This window comes from Giraffa tippelskirchi, chromosome 6, assembly GCF_054371585.1.
Source record: "Giraffa tippelskirchi isolate mGirTip1 chromosome 6, T2T-mGirTip1v1.2.pri, whole genome shotgun sequence".
NCBI lineage: Eukaryota > Metazoa > Chordata > Mammalia > Artiodactyla > Giraffidae > Giraffa > Giraffa tippelskirchi.
Genome location: NC_137280.1, coordinates 54147831 through 54161191, shown reverse-complemented (window position 1 = coordinate 54161191; position 13361 = coordinate 54147831). Strand labels below are relative to the sequence as shown.

At 44.1% G+C, this 13361-nt stretch overlaps 2 long non-coding RNA genes across 2 annotated transcripts in view; one reads left to right on the top strand and one right to left on the bottom strand.

Moving 5' to 3' along the window:
* Window positions 1-576: 576 nt before the first annotated feature.
* On the bottom strand, window positions 577-7325 carry LOC145511553 (uncharacterized). The gene is made up of 2 exons (XR_014057941.1): window positions 7005-7325; window positions 577-5567 (listed from the first exon to the last, which is right to left on the bottom strand). It is a non-coding gene; the product is annotated as an uncharacterized LOC145511553 (long non-coding RNA).
* LOC145511552 (uncharacterized) overlaps window positions 7025-13361 on the top strand; it is a 21939-nt gene continuing 15602 nt past the window's right edge. Inside the window, exon 1 of the long non-coding RNA XR_014057940.1 lies at window positions 7025-10422. This is a non-coding gene — a long non-coding RNA (uncharacterized LOC145511552). The remainder of the gene's footprint in view (window positions 10423-13361) is intronic.

Below are 13361 nucleotides of genomic sequence, written 5' to 3'. Positions count from 1 at the left end.
GCTGAGTCCAGAAACACTTCCAAAAATGAGCTCATTGAATAATTCTCCAAATCCCCTGTTCTCAGACGAAGGAAGGCAGCCTGAGAAAACCCCTCCTGTCCACCTTCCCCCACCCCTCACAGGCTCACAACTACCTTCTCTCTGGTCCATTGAGCCCTACAGACTCAGGGGGTACCCCTTGTTAGCATTGGGCATCGGGTGCAGCATGCTAGCCACCTTAGTGACTACATCAATAAAGCTTTTCTGTGTACTCTCAAAGGACATAACTTGGCTTACAGATAGTTTCATGTAGTAGACTTTGCCGTGATGGAGCCCAGGTAGCAAACACTCGATAGTGCTAAGGAAACAACCCTCAGAATCTCAGCAGGTAGGATCATCATTGATAATGAGATGTCAGCAGAGTCACTGAAGAGACAAAACCATTTATTAGTACTTAATCTGTTGTTCAATACTGCAGCCTCGAGTTTACAGTCCCAGCACCGTCAGCCTCTGTTAAACCATGACATGGATCCAAAGTGTAATTGCCACCATCAGAGATGGAGTAATTAGCCCAATAAAATGTGTTTGGCACAGTGAGAAAACAGAAGTCTAGTTTAATGTTCATGGTGGGGAATGAGGACTTGGAGGAATGGCTTAGAGTTTCTGAGGAAGAATAAATTCTTCAGTGATATGATGGGCTTTAGAACTGTGGTGCTGGAGAAGACTTGAGAGTTCCTTGGACTGTAAGCAGATCAAATCAGTCAATCCTAAAGGAAATCAATGCTGAATATTCTTTGGAAGGACTCATGCTGAAGCTGAAGCTCCAATACTTTGGCCAGCTGATGGGAAGAGCCGACTCATTGAAAAAGACCCTGATTCTGGGAAAGATTGAAGGCAAGAGAAGAAGGGGAGGACAGAATATGAGATGGTTGGATGGCATCACTGACTCGATGGACATGAGTTTGAGCAAGCTCCAGGAGATAGTGGAGGACAGGGAAGCCTGGCATTCTGCAGTCCATGGGGTCTCAAAGAGTCAGACATAATTTAGTGACTGAACAATGATGGGATGTGCATGAGATAGGTTCAATGCATGCCTCAGAAGGCATCACCTTTGTGATGTCATTGAGTTACAGACACTTTTTGCTCTGGCCAACCCCGGATCACAGGCCTGGGATACTCTAGGTACATACCAGCTCTGGACTCTCTTCTGCTGCCATTGCTGCCCTCTCCTCCACCCATGTCTCTCACCCTTCCCCGGAGTCCTAGCCTGTCTGTCCTCAGTGATCTGCCAGGCTGGTGGCCCTGGTGTGGATGTCTCTACCCACTGCTGGCCCTCACTCCATCATGCTCTTGTTTTGTGGGTGTTGTCACTGGGGGTCTGCCTGCTGGGGGCTGGTCTTGGCTTTCCCCACTTTTGGCTGCAGAGGGATGCTCCACCACTTTGAGCCTCTGTCTCTTCATCTACAAAATGAGGTGAATAAGACCAATGTCATAGGTGAGGTGTGGGCAGCTGACACACCGCGATGATTGAGTTTCTACTGTTATTGATATTATTAGGATTGGAGGGTCAGTCGGGAGCTCTTCCAATGTCAGAGGATTGGCTTTAGCCTTCTATTTTATCCCCATGGGCTGTACCACTGGGTAGAACAGCTGTCAACACTCCATACTTACTTGTTACCTGAACCTCTTTCCTAGAGCTTGGTGACTTCCTCTACAGCCATCCTGGGAGACCCTTGGCTTCCTGATGGTGAACTGTGTGGGGTCTGGTTACCTACCTTGGAGGTTGTAGCCTTTTTCCTATTTCATATGTGATCAGTGGTATGTTCGACAGTGGTGATCAACCAGCTCTAAAACACAGACCTGATCTGAAGCATTTGTGGGTTTCTGTAGTCTGAGTAGTTTCAACGTGGCCAGTTTCACCTTTCTGTTGTGACATGGATTTGCTTGCAAGGACCCTGAGCATTTTGCAGTTGACTCCCCAAAGCTTCTTGGCGCTAGGTTCAGCTTCTCTGAAACTAGGTCTTTGGTGGTGTGTCAGAATTACCTAGGGATGGGTTGAGGTTTCCCTTGTCATTGAACTTTCCTGAGACCCTGAGTGAAATCCAAAACCACACTTGAAGTCCATCCTCTGAATCACAGGGCATCACCTTGGGCTCTGTTGTCTGGCCTGCCCAGGATCCTGGATGTCACAGTGAGAAAGGTCAAATTTTACCTGCTTTATATACTAACCATGTCATCAAAAGAACACTTGCTTTTCATGTGGTATGTCTTGTTTTAGTTGCTAAGTTGTGTCTGACTCTTCATATCCATGGACTGTAGCCCATCAGGCTCCTCTGTCCTTGGGATTCTCCAGGCAAGTATACTAGAGTGGGTTGCTGTTTCCTTCTCCAGGGGGTCCTCCTGACCCAGAGATTGAACTCGAGTCTCCTGCATTGGCAGGCAGATTCTTTACCACTGAGCCACCAGGGAAGCACCATATGGCATGTGAGACAGATTTAATTAGTGATCCCAACAGAGTCCTTGGAATTATGGTCTACTCTCAACAACCATTTATTCTACAAGGACAGTGTCTGCAGAAGCTGTGACTTTGGAGGATCCCCAGTGGGCTGTCACGTAGTGCAGCACTTGGTGTACACTGCTCGGCTCCATTGGTTACCATGTGAACGATGCTCCCTGGAGTGGTATGATCCTTCTGCACTTTCTACTTACATACCTTCTCTCATGTGTTCATGGAAGAAATTGATGACCAAATAGTTACAGAATAAGAAAGGTCAGGGGGACTTCCCTGATGGTCCAGTGGTTGGAACTTTGCCTTCCAATGCAGAGGGTGCAGGTTTGATCCCTGGTCGGGAAGTTGAGATCTTACATGCCTCGTGACCAAAATGCCAAATCATAAAACAGAAGCAATATTGTAACAAATTCAATAAAGACTTAAAAAAATGGCCCATATAAAAGAAATCTTAAAAACGTGTCAGAAGGTCGAATACAGTAGTCTCCAACTCAGATTCATAGAAAAGGGGTCAACCTGTCTATCCCATGGCAGATAAATGGCCTGTACCCAACTTAGCAAAGATTTATTGTGTGCTTATCACATAGAAGGAGTCAGTGAAGTGCAGTGATAACATTATAGTGCTCCAATGTGCCCAGCACAAATTTGCAGCTGCCAGTCACCGTGCCCTAAAAGTCTCTTTTATAAAGTAACACTGTTCACCTTCTGTTTGCTGCATCATTCACTTCAGTGTATTTTATTTTTGTATTTATTTTTTATCTGGATATACCACATGGCTTTCAGAATCTTAGTTCCCTGACTTGGGACTGAGCCTGCACCCTCTGCAGTGGAAGTGCAGAGTCCTAACCACTGGACCACCAGGGAATTCCCAGCTTTGTGTATTTTGTCATGCACTTTGTTGTCGTTGTTCAGTTGCTAAATCATGTCCAACTATATGCGACCCCATGGACTGCAGCACACCAGGCCTCCCCCTGTTCTTCACTGTCTCGCAGAGTTTGCTTCAGTTCATGTCCACTGACATGGTGATGCCATCCAGCCACTTGGTGCCATCCAATCATCTGGTGATGGAATCCTCTGCTGCCCCCTTCGCTGTGCACTCTACTCTTGGCTGGGCTCAACTGAGGTAGAGAGAAGGCACAAAACACAGGCCACCTCCAAGAGCCACCTATCTTTCTGGGAGAACACGTGTACATGTGACATCCTTTGGGAATTAAAGGGCAAGCATACCCCTTAACAGTGACACGGTGACTTTCGTTAAAATCCAATCATATGAGAAACCATCTACCTGAATGAACACTGTCCACTCTAAACTAATGAATGAGTTGGGGCGTGTGTGCTTAGTCACTCAGCCGTGTCCGACTCTTTGCGACCCCATGGGCTGCAGCCCGCTAGAATCCTCTGTCCATGCGGATTCTCCGGGCAAGAATACCAGAGTGGGTTGCAATGCCCTCCTCCAGGGGATCTTCCTGACCCAGGGATTGAACCCATGTCTCCCACATTGCAGGCAGATTCTTTACTGTCTGAGCCACCAGGGAAGCCCAATGACTTTGGGAAACGGTCTAATTATTCCAAAGCTGCTGCTATTGTCCAAAGAGTGTTTTCATTTTCTGCTTTAGGAATTGCTGCAGAATCCAAGACACATCCCTTTGAATATCCACAGTCAACACATTTGTTTTGAGGGTAGAGTTAGGGCTAATTCTTTGGTAAACTTTGGTTTATAAACTCATTTTGAAGATGTGACAGATGTTTCAGGAGGTTGACATTCAATATCCATTCACCCTGGAATCCTGCCTTCCTTTATTACAGAGGCTGGGAAGCTGAAATAGTCAATCTCCTGGCTTTCACGTGCAGCTTAGGTGACCAGGCAATACCGTCCTCTGATGCTGTGTAAGAGGACATCCTCTGGAAGGGTTCTCTTCTCTGTTCTAAAGGCAAAGCCTTGGGTGGAGAAAGTTTTTGGCCTTTTGGCCTTCCTCCATGCCTGTGTATCCCCCTCCCCACCCACAGCCCCAGAATTCTGGAGGCAGGATCAAACAGTTTACAAGCAAGAGGGTAGCTTGAGGTCAAAAACCACATCCTAAGGATGTTTGGGCAGAACAGTAAGAAGAGGTGGGATCCTGCCAGCATCACAGAATGACCATTGCAGCCTTGGACTGGGTGTCTCTGGATGTCCTGTTACATGAACAACATATACTTGTGGCTTGCTAAGCATCTGTTCATCTGATTTTCTGTGACTGGAAGGAGGAATGGATTTCTAACAGATTCCTGAAGACAATTCCATAAGAAGAATTCTCACTATATCTCAAGTCATAGCACAATTACTAAAGGCATATTACTTTCCAAGTTTAGGATGGATATGTGTGTTCAGTTGCTCAGTTGTGTCCAACTGTTTGTGATGCCACGGACTAGCCTGTCAGGCTCCTTTGTCCATGGGGTTTTTCAGGCAAGAATACTGGAGTGGTTGCCATATCCTCCTCCAGGGGATCTTCCTGACTCAAGGGTTGAACCCATGTCTCCTGTGTCTCCTGCACTTGCATCTGGGTTCTCTACCACTGAGCTACCCAGGAAGTCTCTAGGATGGTCAGAGCTTTGGCAAATGGAGGAAAAGTGGGGGCGATGTTTCTTGGGAGTGGGATCTCCTTTGGCCAGGGACTTTTTGCTGTTTCCTTTAATGAGGTCAATGAAATTGGAGTTGGTTTTGTTCCCATGGCACCAAATGGGGAGCTGAAGTTCAAGGCCTTGAGTTCAAGTTCAAGGTGTCCATGGCCCCCAAGCTGGGCTGTGTGTGGGAGTGGGGAGGACCAAAGAGCATTTGAGGTAAGGTCATTGTCGATGAGAAAAAGCACAAGCAGGGAAAACAGTAAGAAGCTTGGCCTGGCTGGAGTTTAGAATTCATTTGGAGAAGTACAGGGAGATGCAGGTGGCAGAGCAGAAGTAGAGACTGGAGGGCCGTGAATTCTGGAGAGTCAGGAACCTTAGTCCAGCAGCTGGAGCTACCAGTTAGTAGGAAGCAACTGTACATTCTCTGGAAGGGAAGTGATATGGTGGTCTTGGAAGTATTAACTGGCCCTGGATTCCACTATAAATAGAAGAAGAAATAGTCATCAAGACCAGATTGGATGATTTTTTAGGGGCCTGCTTTGCCAACATGCTCGTTATTGGATTATATACCTCAAACACAAGGGACAGACACAAACTGTTCTTGTTTGATAGGTATGCTGGAAACTTCAGACAGGTAAGGACACAGAGCAGGTGTTTGTGGAATAAATGGAACAGGAATAAGCATTTTGCCTCAGTGCTCTTTGAACAACTTTGCATTTTTTTTTTTTTTTTGGCTGCAGGGCATATGGGATCTTAGTTCCCTGACCAGGGATTGAACCTGTGCCCCATGCAGTGGAAGCACAGTCTTAACCACTGGACCTCCAGGGAAGTTCGGCAAGTTTGCATTCTTAGTGCTACTATTTCTCAAGATTTGATGAAAGAGAGGAAAGCTTATTGCATCTAGGAGAGGAGGAGAATATTAGAAAAATCTTGGATAATTTGAAATTGTACACGACACAAAATAACAGAAGATTAATCTCAGTTGTCCGGGAAATTTGATAATGCTAAGCTGATGACATTAGCCTTAGTATTTATATACAGCCTCTTTCTGGTATAGTCATAACCCTCTTAACAAAGTGGTAAGATGTTAACAGCTCAATATGGCTTTAATAAAATAGACAGCTTGATTTCATTTTTTAATATATATATATTTTTTAGTTTAAGAGATTTATTTAATTAGAATATGCCACAGCATATTTCTGAGGTTTTGTCAGCATCTCCACAGTATTTGTGATGATTTAACTATAGAAGACCCTGGAGAAAGAAATGGCAACCAATTCCAGTATTCTTGCCTGGGAAATCCCATGGACAGAAGAGCCAGGTAGGCTACAGTCCATGGGGTCTCAAAGAGTCAGACATGACTGAGTGACTAAACAATACCAACAACAATTATAGAAGGAGGCTACTGAGACCAGAAGACCAAACTTGGACTAAAGTCAATGGAATTATAATATAATAAATTTTTACACACAGATACTAGTAACTATCTGCTCAATCATGCTACCTTTCCTGACTGTGGTAACTGTTATCCATTTTCTTTTTCTGCAAATATATTATCTGTTAAGTCTACACAGTGGACCATGGGGTCATATATAAGGCATCATCAATAGATTAAGGTATAATCTAGACAGAGATTTGGATAAGTTTATTTCCCTTTATGGTACATTAATAAAATATTTTACTTAGGTTTTTCATGGGTTACTTAAGATCTAGAACTATCAGAGTGCCTGTACATTGTATGTCTAAACTATGTGCATGCTAAGTCACTTTAGTCATGTCCGACTCTTTGTGACCCATGAACTGTAGCCTGCCAGGTTCCTCTGTCCATGGAATTCTCCAGGCAAGGATACAGTGGGTTGCCATGCCCTCCTCCACGGTTAAGTTCTATTTAACTCTAGATGTTTTAACCACTTACTTTGTGGAACCTGGTGGCTCAGTGGTAAAGAATCCACCTGCCAACACAGGAAATGAGGGTTCAATCCCTGGCCCGGAGGATCCCCTGGAGAAGGAAATGGCACCGCACTCCAGTATTGTTGCCTGGGTAATCCTATGGACAGAAGAGCATGGTGGGCTATGGTCCATGGTGTCACAGAGTCAAAGAGTAATCAACTAAACAGCAATAACATCTAGAATGAAAGTCAGCTCTGAAGTCAGCTGTGGGAGAGGACTGCTTTCTCCAGGCTCCTCTGTAGCCTTGGGGTGAGGCAGCCCTTTACACCAGAGCCTCTCCTGGCTTAACCTGAAGAGATACGAAGGGTCCAGGTGGCATGATCCTGGACAATCTTCATTGTGATGATTCTGTTTCTGTGACAAGGCTGAAGCTATTTGTTGCTTTCTGAGGAGTGTTTAACATTTCCTTCAAGTGCTGTTACTGCTCTCCCAGCAAACTTCCTGTCTTATAGCTCCAGCTGCTGTAACAGAATACCACGGGCTGAAACAATAGATGCTTAGTTCTCACGGTTCTGGAGGCGAGAAGCCCTGGACCAAGGTGCCTGTACATTCTGTTCTTGCTGAGGTCCCCTCCTGGTTTATGGAAAGCTACAACCTTGTTACATGCTGTGACCTCTTTGTGCCCTGGGGAAAGATCTCTGGTCTCTCTCTTTTTTTGGCTGTGCTGGGTCTTTGTTGTGGTACATAGGGGCTTTCTCTTGTTATGGGTCCCGGGTTTCTCTAATTGTGGTGCATAGGCTCTAGAGAGTTCAGTCGCAGTAGCTGCGGAATGTGGGCTTATTGCTCTTAGCCTGTGAGATCTTAGTTCCCTAAGAGTGTGTGCTAAGTCATGTCCGACTCTTTGTGATCCCAGGGACTGTAGCCCCCCAGGCCCCTCTGTCCATGGGATTTTCCAGACAAGAATACTGGAGTGGGTTACCATTTCTTCCTCCAGGGGATCTTACTGACCCAGGGATCAAACCTGAATGTCCTGAGTTTCCTGCACTGGCAGGCATTGCCATCTAGGGAAGCCCTGGTTTCCCAGTTCCCTGCCCAGGGATCAAACCGCATCCCCTGCACTGGAAGTTGAACTCTTAACTACTGGATCACCAGGGGAGTCCTATCTCTTGTTCTTATAAGGACACTGATCTTATCATTCTTCAGATCCTCATTGGCCTCATCTATATCCAATTACCTCCCAAAGAATTAGGTCTTCAATATACGAATTTTGGGGGGGACATGCAGTTCAGTCCGCACTATACCCCCATGCATGTTCTTTCAGCCTGAAACCCTCTCCTCCTTTTCTTTTCAATTCCTCTTCACTTAAAGCAACGGGAAATTTCTTGAAATGGCTTGTGTTTTTATGCCTTACTTTTTAAAAATATATCTATGGAAAAAGACTTTTCAAGGAGTTGTAGTACAAAGCCACCAATATTTTTAAAAAAATTATTTATTTATTGTAATTGGAGGATAATTACTTTACGATACTGTGATGGCTTTTACATACATCAACATGAATCGGCCGTAGATATACATATGTGCCCCCCATCCTGAACCCCCCTCCCACTACCCTCCCCACCCCATCCAGCAATATTTTACAGGACTTTAAAGCCAACTTCTGTGAACCATGCTAATGGGAGTTCCTCATGGTTGGGGCAACCACATTTTCCTTATTTCTTATCAAGGTATTTTGAAATCTTGCCCATACAAATGGCAGATAATACATATAATTAAGAAAAAATAATCCAGCCATTTAGAATATAAAATAGGAAACTTCCACTAAGCTTTGGCAGTGGCTGGTAACAATACCCCTGGTGACATAAAAAGATATCTTGCAGTGGAAAAAAGAAAAACCCAAACCCCACAATTCCTGAAATAGTAAATTCATGTTGGAAATCTCAAGTTACTTAAAAAAATTTGCAACGGACCTAGTCATCCCAAAAGCAATAGAATCGAAATAGGCACATTGTTAATTTATGTGGAGTTAAAAATACTTTGTATTTTTCTTGATAATTTTAGCTTTTGACTTTAGCTCAGAAGTTCTGCAAATACCTGAAGGAATTTCAGCGTTGCTCACCACCTCTCCTACACACCCTTGTCAAGTTGCAGGCTCTGCTGTTATCAGTTTTTGTATTCCTGTTTTTTTCCATGCGAAGACAGGGTGTTTAGAAGGGCTCCTCTTTCACCCCCTTCCTTGGATAATTTTTCCTCTTTCTGGAGGAAAAGGAAGACATTCCTACTGAATTTATGGTGTAATTTTGTCTCTTTTACTTTAAGGACTTTTTCACTCCAAGTGCAAAACATCTGAAATAGAATGAAATTTCCCTGGGGAAATCGTCAGTTAGTGGGTGCTGGTGATGGGATCACTCCCCTAAGAGCAAGTCCCAATTCCAGAGGTCTGAGTCCTGGGGGGCTCCAGTGAGGAGGCCTCGTATTAATGTATCATGTGCATGTGTGCTCAGTCACTCAGTCATGTCCGACTCTTTGTGACCCCACGGACTGTAGCCTGTCCATGGGACAGCCTGTCCTCTGTCCATGGGATTCTCCAGGCAAGGATACTGAGGAGGGTTGCCTTTCCTTCTCCAGATGTATTGTGTATTGATATCCAAATAGGCTGGGGAGGGAATGATAAACCCCCTTGCAGAAGCTAAAAGAAGTGTTTACTCTCTTGAGTTTACTCCTTGGACCTGAAGTTCATGAGAATCTAAAACCTTCAAGGCTGTGAGGGAGAAACAGGGTTCCGAGGGAACCCCTTCTTCAGGGAGCTCTCTTTGGCTCCCAGTGGAGCAGTGGGAATGCACGGCAGACCTCTGTTAAAGTTCCCCTTCTCTTTAAAAATTTTTTTAAATTTCTTTGTTTGTAGCTGCACGGGGTCTTTGTTACTATGCAGGCTTTTCTCTAGCTTCAGAGAGGGTGGGCTACTCTCTGGTTGTGGTGTGTGGTCTTCTCATTGCTGTGGCTTCTCTTGTTGTGGAGCACAGGCTCCAGTAGTGGAGGCTCCCAGTTCTATTGAGCACAGGCTCAGTAGTTGTGAGGCACAGGCTTTGTTGCTCTGGCACGTGGGATCTTCCCAGACCAGGGATCAAACTCGCATCTCTTGTATTGGCAGGCAGATTCTTTACCACTGAGCCACTAGGGAAGCCTTCTCCTCCTCTTCTTGGGATTGCCCCCTTCTTGGTCCCTGACTGACCACTTTATGAGAAGCCTTTGCCAGGCATTATTTTTTTGTTTGTTTCATCTCCTGGAGAAACACTCGCTGCCCCGTGGGTTCTGCCTACAGCAAAGGGCCTGAGTGTGGGCACAGGAATATATAGAATCTTAAATGGAGCATCTGAGATCTCCCTTCTTGGGAAAAGACTACAGCCTTTTGGTGAAGTGCAGAAGATTGCTGAGTACTTGCCCAGGTATGCCAGGCCCTGCGGGTTCTGGATGACCACAATTTCTTGAGGGTGGTGATAACATGCAAGGGATCAATGGGATAACAAAGTAATTACGGACGTGATGAGAGCAGTAGAGACAGGCATGGGGTTCTGGGAGAGAAAACATTGTTTCAGGCTTATTTTAGGTGAAGGGATGGGGAAAGGCCTCTCCAAGGAGGTGGACTCCTCTGTGAAGCCTGAGAAGGACCATGAAGTGGGGAGAATCAGAGGACAAGCATTTCCGGCAGAGGGAGCAGCAGCGACAAAGGGGCTAAGGTGTTTCCACCCTGTAAGTGAACTGATTTCAGTGACAGTGGAAGAGAGTGCTTTATCTTTTGCTAATTACCTTTCTCTAAGATAGGGGTTCTCAGCCCCCAAGATCTAATGCCTGATGATCTGAGGTGGAGCTGATGTAATAATTACAGAAAAAAAAGTGCCCAATACACGTAACGAGCTTGCATCATCCTGAAACCACCATCCTCCCCATCCTAGTGGTTGAAAAAGTGACTTCCACAAAACTGGTCCCTGGTGCCAAAAAAGGTTGGGGACTACTGTTCTAAGAGGTTCTTTCTTGTGGGGAATAATTGGGCACATCTGCTCTCAATTCTGACATTAGGTGGATAAGTAGGGGAGCTGGGGCTTCCCTGGTGGCTCAGACGGTAAAGAATGTGCCTGCAATTTGGGAGACCAGGTACGATCCCTGGGTTGGAAAGATCCCCTGGAGAAGGAAATGGCAACCCACTCCAGTATTCTTGCCTGGAGAATTCCATGGACAGAGAAGCCTGGGAGGCTACAGTGAATGGGGTCGCAAAGAGTCAGACATGACTGAGTGACTAAAATTTTCACAAGTAGGGGAGCTGACCATCAAAGCTTATGTCCTGGACCGTGTAAAAAGGGCACTGTTTCTGTTTCATTGTGGTTGGTTGATTTTTTTCCTCAGGGAGCTGTTTTTCAGTCAGGAACCAAATATGGCTTTAATGTTAACATCTAACTAATAATAAAATACGCGTACATATTTTTCCTTCTTTCCCTTTTGTTCTACCCGAGAGTATGAGCATAAGCTTATTTTAAAAGTAGGTGTGAAATAGAAGTGCATATGTCACTGGAAATCACACGATTTTGAAGGGCTATAATCCTTCCCTAGAAAAAGCCTGTCAATCGAATTCATTTTATATCAGAGAAGCCATTTCTTTGCCTGTTTTTGATAAGTTCAGAACATTTCAAAATAAGGTGGCATTTTCTTCTTTGTTAGAAATACAGCAAATGCAGAGCTTTGAGTTTCAAAGTGTGACAGTATTATTACTCACAAGATTTCATTCTTTTCTGGAAAAAATTTCTTTTTCTTTTTCCTAAACAGTTACATTTGAAACACAGAGTTACTTTGACAGTAACACAGTTAAAAATATTAAAATTTTAGAAAATATTACCAAATATGTTGAAGGGAAATTTGTATTTAAATTAGAACAATGCATCTGTGCTAACCTTATTGTAGAATCTTTTTTTATAATAAATAGCTATTGTGATTTTGGAGATATGGTGGAATCCACTTTTCACAATACTGCTGTTTTTGGCTGTTGTATGAAATAGCAAAGAGGCAGAGTACACAGATACATGGCTGTAAAATGTGGATGGTGGGCCAGGTAATCTGTCTTCAAAATGCTCCTCTGTCAGAAGTGGCTTATCTTTCTTGGGTTCAAAGGATCTAAGCTATACACTCTGTGCTTAACTGAAAGGAAATGCACAGAAAGAAATGTGCCGGGAATAAATCTGTTTTAAGTGGTTTTAGTTCAGGGTGACGGATATCGAAGCCTCTGAAAAGTAGAATCTGGTGCAGGAAACAGCTGATGCAGAAAGCTGATGGAGTTCCTCTTCTCATTCTTCTCTCCGGGAGATGTGACTTTCCTTTGCAATCTGTACTGGGAACTGGAATAATTTCTTTTGTGATTCTACTTCAAAGCCTTTGCTTGTGGGAGGAGGCAGAAGACAGGAAATTTAGGAGCAGAGAGGAAGCAGCTCTGAGCTCAGGACGGTAGATCATGAGGATCAGCATCCTTTTGCAGCATATCCTGCAGACCATATCATGAAGACCACAAACTTCTTCATGACTGTCTCCAGTTCAAGTCTCCTTCTCTTAGTAACTTGTCATGATAATCCACGATTATTCAGGAACTCCTTCTGCTTAGATTATGGATGATTATGGGTGCCCTCGGCCCTTTCAAAGCTGACCTGTGGCAGCCAGATGGGGCAGCGCACATGGACACCAGATCACACTCTCCGGCTTCAGTCTTGGCTTTGCTCCTTCCAAGCTTCATGATCTTCTTAACCTTTCTGTAAAATGGGAATAATAATAATACATGCATCATAGTGCCACAGAAAGGACTCAGCAAGGTAATCCCTGCCATAAAGAGCCACCAGTGATCATATGATGCTAACCTGGTGAGGAGGCTCTTAAAATGCAATAAACCTACATCTCTTCCTATGAAAATACATATCTGTAATCAACAGAGAAAATCTGGTAATTAAAAAAACTGATTAGGAAAAGAAAAGCTAAAGTCCCACCTTCCAAAATAAACAAATTTAATGATTAGGCATATTTTTCTGGTCTTTGTTTCTATGCAATTATTTTCTAACACATAAAATAATTTTATTTTATGATTTTTCATGGATCAATGGAACATTAAACTTTCTATTTTATTATGCTCTTTATGAGCCTTATTTCCATGGCCACATGTTGCTCCACTGAGTAAATTGAAGTGTAGTTTATCAGTAACAATAATAATAACTATCATAACCTGAGTACCATTTGAGTATCAGGCTCTAGGTGTTTTATGGACTTATTCACAACTCTTTCAACAATCCTAGACGTTTTTGCCACACTCTCCAGTTTAGAAATGGTCTTGAGGTTGCACAGTTCATGCTTGGCA